The sequence below is a fragment of the Chionomys nivalis genome, chromosome 24, assembly GCF_950005125.1.
Source record: "Chionomys nivalis chromosome 24, mChiNiv1.1, whole genome shotgun sequence".
Taxonomy (NCBI): domain Eukaryota; kingdom Metazoa; phylum Chordata; class Mammalia; order Rodentia; family Cricetidae; genus Chionomys; species Chionomys nivalis.
Window position 1 is genome coordinate 25,648,682 of NC_080109.1, and position 19,511 is coordinate 25,668,192.

General features: G+C 40.5%; 1 pseudogene; it reads left to right on the forward strand.

Annotated features, from left to right (window-relative positions):
- The window catches only part of LOC130865764 (forkhead box protein J1-like), a 109,853-nt pseudogene that overhangs the window by 13,878 nt on the left and 76,464 nt on the right, over positions 1-19,511 (forward strand).

The following is a 19,511-nucleotide window of genomic DNA, read 5'->3' on the forward strand; positions in this document are numbered from 1 at the left end:
GTGGATTTGCTGTCAAAACAAATTTTGAGGTACATAAGCACTAAGTATATCTCAGACACATAATACCATAATTATACATAAATGTGCAATTATTAATGACTTTTGGTTCTCTAAGAATGTTTAATATAATCTCAGCACTCAGGAGGCTGAGGCAGATGGATCTCTGCTGAGTTCAAAGCCATCCTGTTCTACAGAGCGAGTTCCAGGACAGCTAGAGCTACACACAGAGAAATCCTGTCTGCAAAAACAAAAACAAAAAAGAAGGCTTAATATGGGGATCATATTTTGGCTTGGGTGAGCAGGATGACCCAGGACTGGGAAAATGGCTCCGTGTATAAAAGTACTTGTCATGCAAGCCTGAGGACCCAAGTGGAAACAGAAACAGAATTCGCCCGAGAGCAAGGCACACACCGCATAGGCATCTGTAAGGACAGTGCTCCCTGAAGAAGATCAGAGGAAGAGTTGAGCATGACCATTCCCAAGACTCATCTAATGGCTAATTCCCCTAGTTTAGAATGGTGAAATCAGAAGACAGGACTCAATCGGAAAGGCCCGCCACAGAGTTGGATGCTGTATTGTGCGTCAGATGCGGAGTCAGGCATACACAGATCACAGAATCGCAGCCACAGTTCTCTGACGACTGAGGCCCAGAGCAGGAGGCCCTACTGTGGAGATGAGCACCCGGGCTCCAGCGCTCCACACTCTTGTCAGCCCCACAGAGGAACCCGTAGCAGGCCTTTGTGATGATGGCATTTGAAAAAGTTGGCTTGCGAGCTATTAAGAGCCGTTGACTTTTTGCTCTAACACCATCATGAAACTTCCTTTCTTTGGCGTGGTGTCTGGGTGGCTAGGGCGGGGTAGTTCTGAACTTAGCTCAGGAGAAGCTGGGTCAGGGTTGTGACTGCTTTAGAATGAGTAGGGTTTTGCAGTTTGAGTTTGGTTTGCAGGCACTTGCAGGAATGCATTTTAGCTGGTATGGTAATCTGAATGCACTTTAGCTGGCCTTGGAGAAGATTCCCTGAGGCCTTAGAGACTGCTCAGGTCTGTATGACTCTTGTCCTCTAAAGGCAGGAAACCAGAAAGCTCTTCAGGATGATTCTGGTCGCCCTTTGTCACCCCCAAGCTGGAGTTCATTTCTCTTCTTTACATACATCCTGCTTTGTAAGACTACATCTGTTTTGAAGTCTCTTTCCTTGAACTCCCTAGACTTTTTAGCAAAGATCACCCATATCCAGGTCCCAGAAACCCATGGGCCAAACCCCAAACTGAACCACTCCCTGATAGCCACTCCTCAGACCTTGAAGTAATCTTGCTTTTTTTCCTTCTCTCCATAGTTTATCCCGTGGATAGGATATTTTAATCTCGCGCGCAAACTTCAGCATTCTTTGACGGTGACCAATCAAGGACACTTTGAATGGCAAGGTATTGCAGGTCCAGCAATGGACATCTAATAATATTCAAGATACAAATGTGAGAACTGCTGGGTTCACCAGCGATGTGGAACAGAAAAAGGAAAAGAAAGCAAAACCAGCAGAGAGGATACGAAACAGTATTAGAGGGGGTGAGTGTGAACCCACTACATCTTAGACGTGAATGGACATGCTGCAATTTAATGCCATGTTTGCATAATTAATATACACCATTACTTATAAAAGTGCTATTCAAAGTAACTGATAAGGCCCAAATATTCCATTTGAGCTGGACTTTGGGATTTTATTCCATTGATTTAATAACTCTTATTATCTTTAGATTTACCTTTTGGGGAGAGAAGAGGATGTGCTGATAGAAATGAAGCATTGAAAGGAAGTATAGTGTGATATTAAAAACAATCACAACCATGGCAGTAGCAGGTTTAGGGGAAGGAGTAGAGGTACTATGTGTGCACGTGCGTGCGTGTGCGTGTGTTGGCTTAAGTGCGAGCAAAGGTTTGATGAGTGTCCCCTTCACTCTCTGTCTTATTTTTTTGAGGCGGGGTCTCTCCCCTGAACCTGGAGTTGTCTTGAGTAACCATGTGGGTCTTAATTTGATCTCCACTATCCACATAAAAAGATTGGCCATAGAGGAGCATATCTATCCTAGTATTGGGGAGATTAAAGACCGATGGGTCTGTGGGATTTACTGGCTAGCCATCTTAGCTCAATCCATGAGGTCAAGGTTCAGTGAGTCTTTTGGAAGACACTGTGGTGAGCACGGCCTCCACACCCAAAAGCACCTTTAATAACCACCACCGCAATCTCCACTTCCCTTACCACCTTTGATGACCACCATCGCAATCTCCACTTCCTCACACACTTGCCTTCACACATATAACACATGCACGTACAATGTTTCAAAACAGAAATTACCCACGAGAGCCTCTCAGATATTCTGGAAGACATGCGATGCTCACTTGTTGTAAGACACAGAAAAACTGAACCGAAAGACGTGAGGACGGCAAGGTTTGCGCTTCTCATGTCGTGTTCCCTCAGGGGTACAGCTCCCTGAGTGGAGTTAGGAGGGATGTTTATGGGATTACCGAAGTTTTATATTTAAATGATAAATAATCTCTCCACGCTAAGTCTCTTGGCATCAGGGGACAGGTAGGATAAACTTGACGTCTGGTCCCCACTAAAGCCTTAGGATTTTCCACAGCATCTGAATTAGCTGGAAGTCTGTGCAAGGAAAGCCTGGCCAAGTTAACAGAGTTAAAACCACAGTTACTTCCCCCAAATCCAAACAAGCCCTGCTCCCAGTCATTTGGAGAATTCTGATCTTATGTTTTAGAATGTGATGACGGACACTCTTGGATATGGACACTGTTTGCTATCTGAACCTCGGCAAACCTCCACCAATATTAAGCTCACCATCATCAGCATGTATGAAAGATGCATTTGGGGATTTGGGGGGATTTGTCAGCCTTGAGAATTGCCTTTGTGCTGAGCTGGAAGTAATCATTGTACAGTAATTAAAGCATTTAAAATATCCACGGTGTAATAGGGACAGATTTTAGCATTTGCCATTTTCTGCACAATGGCTGATCGGCTGCCTTTTTTCTTTTCCTCTTTTTCATTTTTTGTCTTCCCTGTGAATTCATTTATTGCCAATGTTTTTAGTAGCACTGTGAGCTTCATTGCATAATTAGTGGTATTCAGTTGCTGCTGTTTAGCCTGAAAGAGCTGTAATTAGTTTTCATTCACGATTGGCATTTATGAACCATCAGGGTCATTGTCAAAAGGTATAAAGACTATAATTCTATCACTAGGCTTTAAATCCCTAAAAACATAAAAATCTATTTTGCTCATCTTCAGCAATAAAAGAGGACATGATCTACAAATGATAGAATTTTATTCTGCTTGGAAAGGCAGGAACAGAGGATTTAGTGAGTGAGTGTGTGTATGCGTTCTAGGTAAGGAGTCCTTCTTGGCCCAGCGGTCAGTTGTATTCCCTGGTAGGTAGGAAGTGAGTTTTAAATAGCTTCCATTGTAACTGAATAAAGCTCTCATCTTGTGCCTTCTTTTCTAGTGGTGTCATGGAAATCAGACTATTTTAAGAGACTGAACAAACGAGGTGGGTTCTACAGTCAAGTCACCCTGAGTTCAAGACCACTTCATATGCCTAGCATCTGAGAGTTACTTCCCAACGAAAGTCAACAGTGCCTGCCCAGCATGGAAGACAATGATTTTAACTATTATTTTTAATCACTACATTTTTTTCTGACAGCACCATCAGCTGTCAGGGTTGTGAAGCTGGCTTGAAAGATTTTGTTTCAAAACCTTGAAGTTAAGTAACCTTATTAGGGCCTGAATGTTTTGGAATTCTAAAGATGGTAGGCAGGTATGGTAGCAAATAAGAGAATATATCTTGAAGTGGATTTGATTAATACTGGGACACAGATTTGAATCCGAAGCAATGGATATGTTGCATTTTCACTACCACAGGCACTTATGTTCAAGTTCCATCCCATTTCTTTGTCACAGTCCTGAGAGTCTTCGGCACGGTTAGGTAGTTGGACCTGTTAGTGGTGGGTATGTGTTTTATCTGATATGTGTGATGTGGGGATGTGTGTGTGTCCATCTGTCTGTCTGTCTGTCTGTCTGTCTGTCTGTCTGTGTGTCTGTGCCCACATGCCTGTGCACGTGTGTGTATAAACAGGTGCTCTTAGCACGGACAAGATGAAAAGAATAACCATCCACCCCAGGAATCTCCCCATCTTCAGGAGATCAGTGGTCTGCATTACCTGTGCAGTGAGTAATTGGTTCAGGCAAACCTAAGCTTTTTGCCCCTTTAGTTCTGTCACCCGACTTGTAGCTTTGTGTCAAGCCATGGTGTCACATTTGCAGAGAAATTCTTACCTCTATGTGCTGTGGTTATGCTGACAGGATATATTCAACTTTGTAACTGTCTTAGCCACCAAGTTTGGGTCAATCTAACAAGAACACCTTTACGTATAAACTCCCCCCCCCCACCAATTAAGAAAAAGATACACTGTCTTTCAAACGCAGCCACTTTTACACTTGTCATGGACTGTTCTACAGAAGGAAAAGAAATCGGCTGTTGAATCAAACATTTGGATTATTCACGCTAGTGAACAAACTCTTGCTGAGGAACTTGGGACTGAGCTAGGAGAGTTGAAGGCACAGGTTGATCATGTGGACACGATCCTGTTGGTAAGTCTTGAAGCCAGTCTCTAGAAGTCTCTAGAAGCCTTTGTTATATGATCTTCTTTTCGTTTTTAGTTTTAATTATATACATTGAAAATATGTTCCCAGGCATGGAAGGGTTTTTAGTTTTCTTTCCTGGATGTGGAGCCCAGAGAGAAGAGAATGTGGGAGTGTTGGGAACGTTTAATTAGGGAAGAGGAGCCAGGAAAAGAGAGAAAAAGTAACAGAGAAGAAAGCAGGCTAGAATACCTTTCTGGCTGGGACTTTTAACTAATTGATAGCTGGCTGAGAACTAAAAAAAATTGTGTGTTTATTCAAATGATCTGTCCTTGGGGAGATAGAATTTCTAGCAGACCACTGAAGGTTTTGCCAAATGCCCTGATAGAATTCTCAAGGGCTGAGTGCAGGTAGGCAGTGAGTCTCAGCTCTATGCAATGTAAACTCTCTTTCTCTTCTCTCATTGCTACCTCCCCGGACAGTCTCACATTACAATTTTATGTGTGGATCAAAAATAATCAAAGTGGATATTGTACCAGACATGGCACGTGAATATCTGTGTCCTTTTAATGCTCAAGAATTTAGTGTATAATATTTGCATAAAAGAAAAGTTCATCATGGCATCTTACACAGACATGTGTAAGCTACTTTGATCATGGTCAAGCCTCAATTACCCATCCTCAAGACCCTCTTTTATGAACTTCTTTTCTCTTTTTAATAGTCTTACTTCTTACTTTCATGTCTTTATTTTCTTTTTAAAATATTATATATATGAATAAAAACTTAGTAGCCAACTGATTTTTTTAAAACAATTATCTCCATGTATAAGCATGTTTTATGTAATTTATCTTGCAAGTAACATCTAATTTTATTTTATTATGGTCTGAAAATATAAGAACTCATTGAAATTTTCTTGTATGTATTAATGTATGGTTTAAGCCAGGCAGTGGTGGTGCATGCCATTAATTCCCACACTCAGGAGGCAGAGGCAGAGGCAGGGGGAATCTCTTCAAGTTCAAGATCCATCTGCTCTACAGAGTAAGTTCCAGTACAGTGAGAACTACACAGAGAAGCACTGTCTTGAAAAAATATGTGAAGAAACCAAAACAAAAACACACAAAGATATGGTTTAATATCTGAAAATGTAAACTTTGGATAAAAATTCCTGAGCTGCTATCCTAGTAAACTTTCTGTATTGCTGTGATAACACACCACAGCAGAAAACAAGCTGGAGAGGAAAATCCATCATTGGGGGAAGCCAGGATAGGAGCTCAAACAGGAACCTGGAGGCAGGAATTGAAGTAGAGACAATGAAGGAATGCCGCTACTGGCCTGCATCTTCTGATTCTCTCAGCCTCCTTTCTAGTACCGTCCAGACCCAACTGCCTAGGAATAGCGTCCCCCACAGGTGACTGGGCCTCCTATATAAGTCAAAAATCAAGATTATGCCCCATATGTCCCACATATATGCCCAGAGGCCAATCCAATGGAGGCTCTTTCTCAATTGAGGTTTCTTTTTTCTAGTGATTCAAGTTGAAAACCAAGCATAGTCACCAAAGATCCTGAGAAGACTATGTGTTCTGCTGTTGTTCTACGTTGTTCTATGGTGGTTTGGTAAGTCTGTTTGTACAGCAGTACTTAAGATTCTTTGTTGTCTTTGAAAGCTCAGTTGACCTGTGTATTTCTGAGAATGAGTTTCTGCGATTACCTTCTATTACTTTATTGGGAACTATCTGTATGTTTATAATCAGTAGTGTGTTTTATAAGATAAGTCTGCCAATACTTGGTACATATGTGTTTATAGTTGTCATATAGTTTTTAATAAAGGACTTGTGTCTTGCCTTGAAATCTGCTTTTCAGATGTCAGTCTCTGCAGCTACTGTGGCTTGCTTTTAGGTCCCATTTGCTTGGAATATCATTGTTCAGCCTTTTGCTTTCAAGATGTATGTGTATCTTCGTGGATCTTTGCCAGGGGGTGCATTCCTTGTTGACAGCTTGCAATTGGGCCTACCTTTTAGTCTAATCAGTCATTCTTTGTCATTTTGTTGGAAATCTGAGACCATTATTAATACCTAGAGTTATTATTGAAACATATGTACTATTTTCTGCCCTTTTACAGTTTTTATAATACTTTGACTCTTTCCTAATTATTTTTCTTTTATCTAATTTTTCTCATGACTTTTATTTTTCTTATAATTTCATATTCGTGTATATTTTCCTTTTCTCTATTTAAGATTTCTTTAACAACATTCTGCAGCACTGTATTAGCAATCATGAATTCTTTTAATTTGGGTTATTGTGGGGAGTCTTTCTACAATTTATGGGAATGCTTTACAGTGTATGGTAATCTAAGCTGGCAAATTTTCTTTTTGGGCTTGACGTGCATTCCTCCATGTTGTATTAGCTTCTTTTCTTGTGGCCATGGTAAGACAACCGACAAAGCTATGTAAAGAAGGAAGAGTTCATTTTGGCCCACAGTTTGAGAGTTACACACCACCAAAACCCAGCGTGTGTGGAACGAGAGTGTAAGGCAACTGGTCGCATTACTTCTGCAGCCAGGGAGTAGAGAGGGTTGAGAGGTGGTGTCTGCGGAATAGGAGTGCTCACACTGAGTCAAACAACATTTGTGGAAATACTCAGACACCCAGAAGTCTGTTTTCACACTGATTCTAAACCCAGTCAAGTCAAGTTGACCGTGAAGATGAACTGTGTTTAGCACGTGCCATCCTGAGTATAAGGGTTTCTGCTGAGAAATCTGCTATTATTCTGATGTGTTGGCTTTTATATGTGACTTGGAGCTTCATTTTTATGTTTTCTATATTCTCTTTATTCTGTATATGAAATGTATTAACTATACTGCAGTTTGGGGAGATTATTTCCTGGTTGTGTCTCTTTGGGGTTCCAATAATCTCCAGAACACAGATCTCCACTTCTTCCTCAATATTTATGACATTCTCTGCAACTGTTTTGTTAGCTATATTTTCTGTGCTATAAACTTGTACCTCTTCTCCTTCTGTACATATAACTTACAATTTTGGGTTTTTGATATCTGAAAAATCTATGTACTATTGATAATTTCTTTATTTTTTCTTTATCACTCTCTGAATATCCTAAATAACCCACATTATCTATAAACCCAGTAATATGTCTTCTATTTAATCTAGCTGTTAGTAGTGTTGTTGTATTTTTTAATTTAACTTATTGAACATTTTATTTCCTAAATTTCAGTTTAGCATTTTCCTTCAGAATCTCTGTTTTTTTTACTGAATTCTTCCTTTATATTTATGTTTTCTTCCTTATTTCATTTAGCTGCTTATTGTTATCCTATTTTAATTAATTTAGGTATTTAACTGTGCTTTCTGTAAATAGCAATCATTGATTCCTTTAACTCTTTATCTAGAATTTCATCCACCTAGCTATGATTAGAATCAGTTAGCCATGCAGTTATTGTTTGGAGGACCTTTTTGTTTACTTATATTTCTTGTTTATCTGGGATTTGTGCGTTTGGAACAAACAATTGGCTGAAAATTTTAATGTCTTATTGTCTTTGAAATGAATCACAGAGGGATGGGCAAGTCTAGGCCATTCCAGGGTAAAGAATGTCGAACCTTTATTTTGTGGCTGGGCTCAATGATAGAGTTTATTTTTTCCTTGATAAATTCCTCAGGTTTCTAGAGAAGAATCTAGATTAGAATCTCTGCTGTCATATTTCTGGAATAAACTTTGCAATTTGGTGCAAGTGGGCAGCTCACATTTTTAGCTTTAAAAATTAAATTTCCTCTGTCACAAATAGAGCTCCGGCATCTGAAGTTCAAGAGGATACACCATTGACAAAAAGAGTTGATTTTTGGTCAAAGCTACCAAAGAATATACCTCTTGTAGTTGGGAGTTCTAATCCAAGGATGAAATGACTGCACTTACCTAACTTTTATGATCGTTTTTTCACATCAATGAGCCTTAGAAGTCAGCTTTGTGGAGCTCCAATTACTGAAAGGGCTTTGCAAGTGTGATACCATACATCAGGAGGAAATATAATAACTGTTACGAAGAGGACCAAGGTAATAAAATTATCATAAACAATGTGATTCAGCTATGGTACAAAACATCCAGTGATTAAAAACTGCTATCCCCGCAGCCGTGTGCTTTAGATTCAATCCACCTACATTCTGCACTATTGCTAATTGTATTGTTTGAGAATTCAATGATATGTAAAATATAAGGTGCCAACCTCAAACTTCATGTGTGTCTGCTCTTGAGTGTCTCCATTTGCCACTTAATTTGAATAAATTTGATGGCTGTGGGAAAGTTGGTAAGAAGAATTAGTTTGAAAACATTTGGGACTATTTTCTCTCAAAAATGATGGTTGAAATAGGAACATGCTTAAAGTTACAAAGTTTTATATTCTGGCCACTTGTGGAGTCTAGAATAAATTTTTTCTGTAAGTGACCATGGCCCTGAGTGGAGGAATCCTCTGAGTGGGACATTAATGTCAGGAGACATTAAGTGACTTTCTCCAAGTCACGCAGTTCATTAAGGGCAGAACTTCTTAGCTCTTAATATTCTCTGACTCTTTGGGGGGAGGCTTGATAAAATATGATTATGATTTCACATAAGGTGGGCCTTGACTTGACTTGTATCGTACGGCTGTTTTCATGCCACAACTGTACTAGATGTCCCTGGAGAATCTGTCTTGGAAGTGTCCAAACTTGCCACAGCTAATTAATGGGAACTATCTTTATTATTCCTTGAGGTCTGTTGTAAGTTTCAAAGTCTACCTAGATTTTTAGAGCTTAAATAATGAGGTGTGTTTGAGGCTTCCATAGTATTCTCTGCAGAAATGGCATTAGTGACATTAACCTGTAGGGACTTGAGGTCGTGGTGAGAGGCTTGCAGAAGAAAGCTGCAAGCACTGTTATAAAGCTGAGTCGTGTTTTTTGACTTTTTGGACTTTTGATGTCACTAGTGCTCCAGAGAGTTTATCTCCATGTTAGCCAGGACGCATGTTTTTGTGTCAATATCCAGAAGCTCTCAGATAGATTATCCTAATGGCTTGGACTTTGCATCTGTTCAGTGCCAATGTCCCTACCCCTGACTCAGTCTGCATAGCACAAGTCCTGCCTGCTGTAACCATACCCAAAGGTGATGAATGAATTAATCAAAAGGATTATTAGTGAACAACGGTGGAGCAATGGTCAGCTCTGAGAGCCTGTTGTCTACTTGCATGTCTCTGTGGGGCTGGAAAGGAATAGTTTTAGAATCCAAGTATGTGAAGATGCAATGTTATTGTTGAAGAAATTGAACACATTTTATCATCATAAAATAGATCAATTGATTTTTTTCATTTCTGTGACCAGAATGCCTGACAAAAAGGACTGAAGGAGAGAAGGGTTCTGTTTGGCTCACAGTCTGAGGGGAGACAACCGACCTTGCAGGGAAGGCACCTGGCAGGAGTATGAGGCAGCCAGTTACATTGCCTCTGCAGTCAGGAAGCACAGACGGACATCCTGGTCCCCCCCCCTCCTTTTTGTTCAGCCTGAAGCCTACCACTGGGGTGGCTCATTTCTCTTTAGCTACACTTTTCTGGAAATAATCCCAGAGAGACATGTACAGAAGTGTTTCCATGGTGATTGCAAATCCCCTTAAGTGAAGATTAACTATCATAGCAAATTTGATTTTTTTTTTTTTTTGGAATATCAGTGTGTAAGGAAAATTGAGCTATGTGAAATCCGAGGTCTACTCCAGATCATGCTTCTAGAATTCTAAGTGGCAAAGAGAAGATATTCTTATGCCCTCAGACATTTCTGTTTTCAAAGTCTGGCCTCTTAGCTACCACAAGCCTCAGGGGAATGTATGCCACTGTCCTGTTAGGGTTTAAGGTGGATGATGGTTGACAGTGAGCTCTGCCTAGGGCTGGTGTCTTCTTAAAGAGGCCAGCTAGTCTAGGTTTGAATGTGGCCATCCTCTGTCTTCTCTGCCTTGACAGAACTGTGCCAGTTTTTAATGGATCCTTTTGATTTGGGGTTTCCCTCTGACAGAGATGACAATGTGGAATGTCACCGTGACCATGAAGGATTATTAGTAGTTTTGTGTAAGCTTTATTAATCATCTGCCTTCTGATTCAGTCTTCAAAGGCTTGTTTCAGAATCCCGGGGAGAGGAGGTTCTTACAAGGCATGATACAAGGAAGGCACATCCACAAGAAACTACCCCCATGGCCATGTGGTGCCCAATAACAGAATTCAACTTTAAGAAGAACTCAGGGCTGGCTAGAGAACTGTTACAACTATCCCCTTGGTGTGGGGCAGCTGACTGTAAGACTGAGTCTAGGGGCTCAGCCAGGTGAACTGCTGCTGAAGGGGAGCCAGAGCAGGAAGCCATAGCTGCTACTAGTCTGTGATTTTCCATGTAGAGGTCAGAAGAAGTAGGCGTGCACAGAAGAAATCAGGTCACGATGCAGTCAAAATCAAAAGAAAAATCCGATGGCTTCCTCAAAGAGTTGAAGAAAGTTTCCCAATGTACTCCCTCTGCTGGGCCAGAGAACTGCCCCTGCTCCTGTTAAACTGCTTGGTGACAGAGGTTACCTGCTTATTCATATGATAACGGGATCCCACCAGTTGCTTGTAGAGACTTAATGGCTACCAGATTTTGGATTCTACTTATCACTGTTAGCATGATTATAATGTTTCTGACCGAATAATATTTTCTTATGGGCAGGGTACACTACCACTGAAAAACCACTCTGACTGATAGACATCAATGGAATAAAGCTGGACAATAGAAGCTTACAAAAGTCTTTAAAAAAAAATCTGTGTAAATATTTGCCTGTAGATTCCACCTTGAAGTTTGAACAGACTGTTCTTAAATAAACAGTTCTGGGACATTTTGCAGAGTTTGCTTTTAGATATTATTTGATGCCAAAGGATATTCTTACCATTTGCATATCAGAGTGTTTTACTTTATTTTTGGAAGGGAAGCAGCTCCCATGATCAGAAGAACTTCACAGCCCACATTCAGTTCAGAACTCCACCAACAAAACTTGTCTTAATACTCTACTTTCTTGAACAAAGATCGTGACTCCTTTGCAGATCTTCAAACAGTACGGTGACCTCTCTTCAATGGATGTTATTAGTCCCCCTTCTGTAAAACAGTTTGAAGTTTGTTAACTTAGGAAGTTCCAGGACCATTTGAATGTCACAAGGCCCTTTCCCCCCTGTGGACCACAAAGCAGGTTTTAGAGGGGGGTGGAGTTATGCCTTGCCCTCCTATCAAAGTGAAGCCCTACAATTGATGTAGGAAGACTCAGGTGTGGGACTCGCCTGACTTCTGGCTGGTAGTCTCACTCCATATCACAACTGCCAGTAAATGATAGAATTCATTCAGTTTGGAATCTTCAAGCTTCCTCCTTCTCTCCCCCAAATCTCAAGGCCAATATACCATAAGCTCGAGAACCTGTATCTACCACCTACCGGCCCACAGGATGACACAAATAACTTCCAGAAGTGACGTTCTTGGTGCTCCCTCCCTAAGTCCGTGATTCATTGTTTAAAGATTAGAAATTCACAAATGAAATAAAAAGCTTTGTGAGGCCGTTATGGCCAATATCAGAGCTCTGAACCATCTGTTCCACTCTTTAAAATTTCAGGAAAATTTAGATGGCATGTTTGTAGGAAAGCCCTGCTAGTGGAACCCATGATATAGCCTTCCACTGATGCTTCACAGTAAACCAAATTTAGTGTGTTTTATGGCCCAGAAAATGATCCCAGTCAGGGAAACTGGTTTTGTAAATGCCTTAGAAATTAAAGGAACAATTCCCAATTCAAATGTTGTTCGCAGTGCTAATGGGCTCAGTAAAACCCAGCACCAGCCATTCCCAGGAAACCTGCAAGACATTGCAAAATACTGTTACCACTCATCTTAGAAGCATCCGGTAACATTTCCCCTTGAAACCAGAATCAAGAGATGGAATGGAAACGCTAGCCTTTGGGCCCTCTCAAAGAGAAGAGAGTAAAATCCAAACAGTGAAATAGCAACAGATAGCACCTACCATTTTGAGATCTTAATTATTCTCCTACTCAGATGTCTCCGGGTTTGCAGCCTCTTTTGGATGCAGTGCTTGAAGGAATTTTATGGATGACTGAAACAATAGCCTCGCAGGGCAGACCCCCCGGGCACTTGCTGCTCAGTGGACACTTCACCTAGCTCGAGGGTCTTACCTTGCTGTTCCGCAGGGCATCCTTCACTAATAATTGCTGCCCTCAGTATTACTTATGCCCAGAGAAGCTCATCTAGGCAACCCGCTCAAGATCAGATAATTCTGTCACACAGAATTGAGTTTTAAGTAGAAGCATTATTTTGCTCTAGTCTCAAGTGTTCACTGCTGTCCCATTCGCTCTCACAGTCTCTTTACAAATGGCGATTAAACAACTTTTCCTTGCTTCTGAGCTCATAGTTTACTGGGGGTCAAAACAGATGAGATGGTAAACAAATACATAAACATGTGCTAAGTGATTGGAACTGTGACAAAGAGAATCACAGTCGTCATTATCTGTAGAGAATATATGTGAAAACCTTCACGTGGTGATGAAACAGTATACCTATCTATCTCTAGATAGATAGATATAGATAGTATATATATATATATATATATATATATATATACATACATATAGTTTGTGTGTAAGTTCTTTACATATGTCTGATAAAGTTTGTGCTAAGAATGGTATGTTATTAACGATAAACAAGTAATACAATACAATAACATAATAGGATAGGCCCTTATTAAGTATAATAAGGGTTCATGGAGCAGAAGCCTGAATCCATGACAGTTGATCTGATAGCCTGTAGGGAGGTCCATCATTGGGTAGTGTACTCAGCATGGATACCCTGGGGAAAAGAATGATTTGCCCCCTGAAAATGATGCAGTGTGTACACCAGGAGGCTTTTTATGGCACCACAAGGCAACAAAATTGAACTCTTATGAATGACTGTTATAGAACTCTTTCCTTAATATGTTTAGACTGTTTTCGACCTCTGGCCCCCGATACCACAGAAAGTGAAACTGTAGATATGAACACTTCTGTGAAGTGTAAAGTAGGGTCAGATGCTGAAGGACAATGTTCTTCTGTAAATGGCTGTCCGGGGGGCATTTCTGATGGCTGAGACCCTGTGCCATGAATGCACTGAGGAAGGATATATGGGCATTTGACAGAACAGACAGTACAGAGGTGGATGGAACTGGAAATAGACATGTTTGAGGACCAGCAAGAGCAACTAGAGAGTAGTGACCAAGAAGTGAGGAGTGGGGGGAGGGCCAGCTCATGTGTCAAAGTGTGTTATTGTTCATAAATAAATCCTTGGGAAAAAGTGTTATTGAAGCGTCATAGACAAGATCAATAAGATCAGTGCCCACTGTTCATGATTATCAAGATCAATCCGTGGATTCTATTGAGGGTTACAGGTATGGCCCTCTTCCCCAGGAGCTTACTTGCTTAGTTGGGTTTAAGGTTTGAGTATATTTGGTTGAGTAAACTTTTCAAAGGGAATTTCCTAGTGGAGACTGTCTTGGTTTTAGTGCCAAATGTCCCACGTCATAGAAAACTGTTCTACTAGTAAGTAGTATGGTTGGCCATTTTTTAACAGTTACCAAAGTATTTCCTAGACAGTGATTGTTAATGAAGGAAATACAATGCTGTACTATCCAGTACTAATTCCCTTGTTGGGGTATGACTATATAGTTTGTTAGGTAGAGAAATGGTAGAGAGAAAACAGATTTTCAAGTATTGAAATTAGGGTTTTTTCTTACTGACAAAATGCCTAACATAAACAAATTAAGAAGGAAGACAATTTTGTCTTTCAGTTTCAGAATTTTCAGGCTTCTGGCTCTCTTAATAAGGGAGCACATCATCATGTCCTCCTGGGGGACAGGACGCTAATGGAGGAGAAGGAACCAGGGACCATGTACCGCCTTCAAAGGCACCCTCAGCCCTTCATAGTTTACTTTCCGAACTAGACTCTACCCTTTAATATTCCCATTGTCTCTAAGAATGACAGCTCTATTTGAGGACCGAGCATTCGCCATGAGAGCCCATGGGGAAATTTCATATTTATACACAACAGGAAGTTTCTTCTATGCTTCTAAAAATAATCTTTAGGATCTTTCTCTATTGTTAAAGCTCTAAATTACAAAGAGCCCGTGTGTTATAAGCAATGTATCTCAAAACACAGTGTTTTTCTTTCTGAAAAACAATGCATTTTTACCACATTTTCCTCAGTTCCAATGAAACAAAAAAACAGAAAATGAAGGTAACAAATAATTACCAGGTAAATGAGAAAAACCGCATCGGTTCTATGAAAACATTTGCTTCAATTAAAAAGTGTTCCTGCTGGTTAAGGAGCAAGCAGACTGCAACTAGACCCAAACACATAGCAAATAAAGTAATTTTCACTAAAAACCAATTCAAAATTCAAAAGCGTTCTGAATTTGAACATCACATTGAAATGACAACTTAGGTTTATTGGTAGGTTTATTGGTACACACCTGTAATCCCACCTCTCATGACTGAGAAGTAGGAGGATGGTGAGTTCGAGGACAGCCTGGCTATATACCAAGACTTGTGTTTCAAAATGACACAATTGAAAAATAAAAGAAGAAATATAATGTTTTAGCTATTGTTGCTTCTATGCAGTTCGGGGATTTTTTTTTCCCCTTGCCTTTTAAAACTTTATACTTTCTAATATACTCTGCAATATGTCCCTATTGTTTTCGAAATCTGGAAGATAAAATTAAGAAAACAGTTGTAGAAACGATTTTGTTCCCTGTTGGGACTTGCAGAAATACAAATTGCCATTAAAGAAGTTAAGAATTATCAAGTTGTAGGTGAAAAATTACCCCTGCCCCGCACGGCTGAGACAGAACACAAACACAGATGGGAAGGATGGGAACGTTCCGGTTTCATATAGATGCGGGATTAAAATGAAGGAAATAAAAGTCGCCATTTTAGGAGAGAAAAACATAGAGAATTTAGAAGATAAATTCTGATAATAAAAGTTATTTCACAGTAAACTTACAACCATTCCTTTGATGGAACAAAGGCAGAAAAATTTAGAAGTTACTTGCTCCAAGCAGAAATTCAGTAAGTCATCCTGTGGCCTATGAAAGCAGCAATTTGTTCTGTGGGATAAATTTAAGGTTTGCCTAGAGGCGTTGGGATTTAACCTTACGTGGTCTCTTTCTTCTTTAAGTTGGTATTTGTTGTTTAGGTTTACATATCAGAACTCATTTATACTGACCTGCTCTCCGCCCCATTTCTCCTCTGTCTCCCCCATTTCTCCTCTGTCTCCCCCATTTCTCCTCTGTCTCCCTCTTCCCTCTCTCTCCCCCTTCTCTCTGTCTCCCCATTTCTTTTCTGTCTCCCCCTTCTCTCTGTCTCCCCCTTCTCTCTGTCTCTCCCCATTTCTTTTCTGTCTCCCCCTTTTCTCTGTCTCCCCCTTCCCTCTGTCTCTCCCCATTTCTTTTCTGTCTCCCCCCTTTTCATTCCCTCTCCCTCTTGTTTCCCCCTCCCTTTTTACCCTTCAACTTATTCCTGCTTTCATTTACTGAGATGGAATTTCCTCATTAAAACCTGGAAGAAGCCATAAAGCACACTGTTATTTTAAATTGCTTCATCTTCATACATTTCATGTTCACTGCCTAGCTAAGTCCCATAAGTAACTTGTGAATTACACTAGATTAGTATCATTTCATGTTTCTGAAGACAGAAAACTGTGGCAAAGCAAACGCCTTGGCCATCTGCAATAACATAGTATTATTTATCATAGCCAGGGCCATTGTTCCCAGGACAATTCTCTTTAAATCACACTGTGTTTGGGGTGTGATTCCCAAAGGCACAGAAGCAAAATGCAACAAGGTGATGGTTCATTTAAAATAAACCAGGACAAATGCTCATAAAGCTTGTGTATAAATAGGATAATTAACAAGGAATTCAATTTTGTTAAAAAGTCATGGTTGTATGTACTGGGTCTATTTTGCAATGATTTACACACAGTTGTGAAGTTTTAATATTACTCCAAAACTTTCCAGGGTATAAATCTTTAAATCCTTTTTTGGAATGATACTTCCTCTTTTTTTGATTTTTATTCATTAATACATGAGCAACTATTTAAAAAGAATAATCATAATAATTCTACCTTCTTTTTTCATTTTTTCTCTTTCATTCTAGAGAGAATAACTCTCTCTGTCTCTCTCTCTCTCTTCATCCCTCTCTCCCTTCCTTTCTTTCCTTCCTTTCTTTGTCAAGGTCTTGATATGTAGTCCAAACTGGCCTCAAACTCATGATGCCTCTGCCTCTGCCTCCCCAGTGCTGGGATTAAGAACCTGTCTCATCACATTTGACTATAACAATGCTTCATAAGACTGTCCTTGATAGCTCATGGGAGGAGACGTTTTAAGGTGATCCCTTCAAAGCATCTTGGGCAAAGATGGAGAAGGGTGTAATTGATTCCTTTCTGTGTGGCTCTGTATGGAAGGACAAGGAGACTGTGTTCAGTAAAGATCCAGAGGTGACAAGAGTCATCTTCTAACTCAGGGTGATTGCCACAGTTTCACAGACTGTCTGGCAATTGCATTTTTATTCCCGCGAAAGCTATTTTCTCCCCTGACCATCTTCTCTTCCATGAAGTAGCTGACTTCATTCAATCAGGAAGATCCGCAAAACAAAGTCACAAAAGAGTTTGACTCTTATCACCTGCTGTCCTTGTAAATATAGACAAGATCGGTCTTTCTCATGCCCATGTGCAAAGTTAGGCAAGCTTAATACAGGTCAAGTCATAGAAGGTCACCTCCATTTAGAAATTTAGCTCTCAGTAGCTCATGTTCCCACCTTGTGTTTAAAGTTGAGGCTTCCTTCTGTCTGGCACTGTGGGTCCCTGAGTGAGCATGAGCTTGTCATCAAATCTTCCAGTCCTCTCCTTCTCCAGCTGGACAATGGAGTGTTCTGGATCGTCAATAGTTGGGGCAGCAGGGAGAGGGAATGAGGGAGGTTTCAGGAGAGAGAGTTTTGTTGCTCTGTATGTGGCTATCTAGCATGCTGCCAGTTGTTCACAGTTGGCAAGATAACAGATGTTGATGGCTGACTTTTCTAGGGGCTTTTGTGACTGTTTCACGTCCCCTGTAGACACTTGAGCAAAAGTCAATGACTCTTTGCTGTATGGTTGTAAAAGTCCCTTGCATTAAGAGACCACCCCCTTATTCGTCGGTGACATGCCATGAATTTCACCAAGTGCCTGACAAATATACAACCAACGAAAGACAAATAAACAGACCTTTATATCCTGTTGGTCAAACATTCTGAGGAAAAACTTTCTCGATTAACAAGCATTGGATGGAAGAAAGAACATGAAAATAACAACAAAATAATATTGAGATTGCAAGTAGATAGAAGCAGAAATGATGAGATTAAAGTCATTTAAGATAGGAAAAGAAAAAAACAGGAGTGAAAAATAATATCAAGGGAGAAGCTGTGTCTCCCAAAGCAAAAGGAGCCTGTTTCTTTTTGGCCATAGGAACCATCAGTCAGACTGCCACAGTGTGAAAGAGAAGTTGGTCCCAGTTTGCTTCATTGGTGGCTAGGTGCAAAATGACACAGCATCACACGACCCAGAAGGATTAAAAAGATCAAATGTCTTTGCCCATGTTTCCAAGATTAAACAAGGAAGAAGTAGAAGCAATGAACAATGGTGCTTGATTTAAGAGAAGCTTTATGTGATTATTTTAAAAGGATGGAAGTGTAAGTTATAAGTAGATATTAAAAGGTTGAAATCAAGGTTTAATTTAAAGGCAATAAGACCATTAACATGCCCCTTAAATACTAGTTGGCTATTAGGAACCTATTTAATTGGATTCAATAGCCACTAAAACCACCATGTCTATCTATTAAGTTAAATATTAGTAATTTTGCTTGTTATAGGAAATACAGTTAAACTGTTCTAACACAGTAGGAAAGCTACACATAATCACGGTGAATTAGGTTTGCGGAGTGTGGGGAACAAAATCAGCCGCCGTTCTGTAGACTCTCTGATCTTAGTGCCCCAAGTCTCACGGGCTGCTACATTAGCATACCCATGTCCTCAGACACGGTTTGGGTAACTGAGTCCTGGAGGGTCTTATTAACCTGTCTGGGGTTGCACAGCTCGTCGGTGGTGTGACTCCTTGGACCAAGGAGTCATCAGGACCAAGGAGTCACCTGATGACACCAGTCATTAAAACAATATCCAGCTGGCTTGGGGAAACCTGGTATTGGCAGGCATACCAGCTGGGGGCTGATGAGCTAATTTTCAGCCCAGATTTCTGTGTGGTCTTTGTCATGCTGGCAGAAGGAGGCTTGTAGAAAATACCACAAGAGAGATAGATGTCTGTCACAAGCCCCGTGTCAAACCTTGATTTCACTTCTGTACAGTTTCAGCCACATCAAGGACAGGAAAGAAGCCAGTAGGGCTTCTGAAGTCTTGACCTTCCTTGCTCTTTCTAGATCTCCTACATTTAATTCTTTGTTACATGCCATCTCTCAGAACATGACCTTTGTTCGCTACCTGATGTGTATGCTCTCTCTGTTTGTAAGTGTGTGTGTGTGTGTATGCTTGTGTGTATGTATACATGTGTATATACGGAGGCAAAGTCAACTTTCTTTAAAAGTCTAACTCTTCAGAAGCCGGTCAACTTGTTTTGTTGAGGCAGGCTGTGTAGCATGGATAGACTGAATTGGCTCGCCAGTGAGCTCCAGCCATTTGCCTGACTTCACTTCTCCAGTGGCTGGGATTCTGAGTGTATGCCATCATGCCAGGCCTTTCCATGTGCATGGTTGGGTTTGAACTCTGCCCT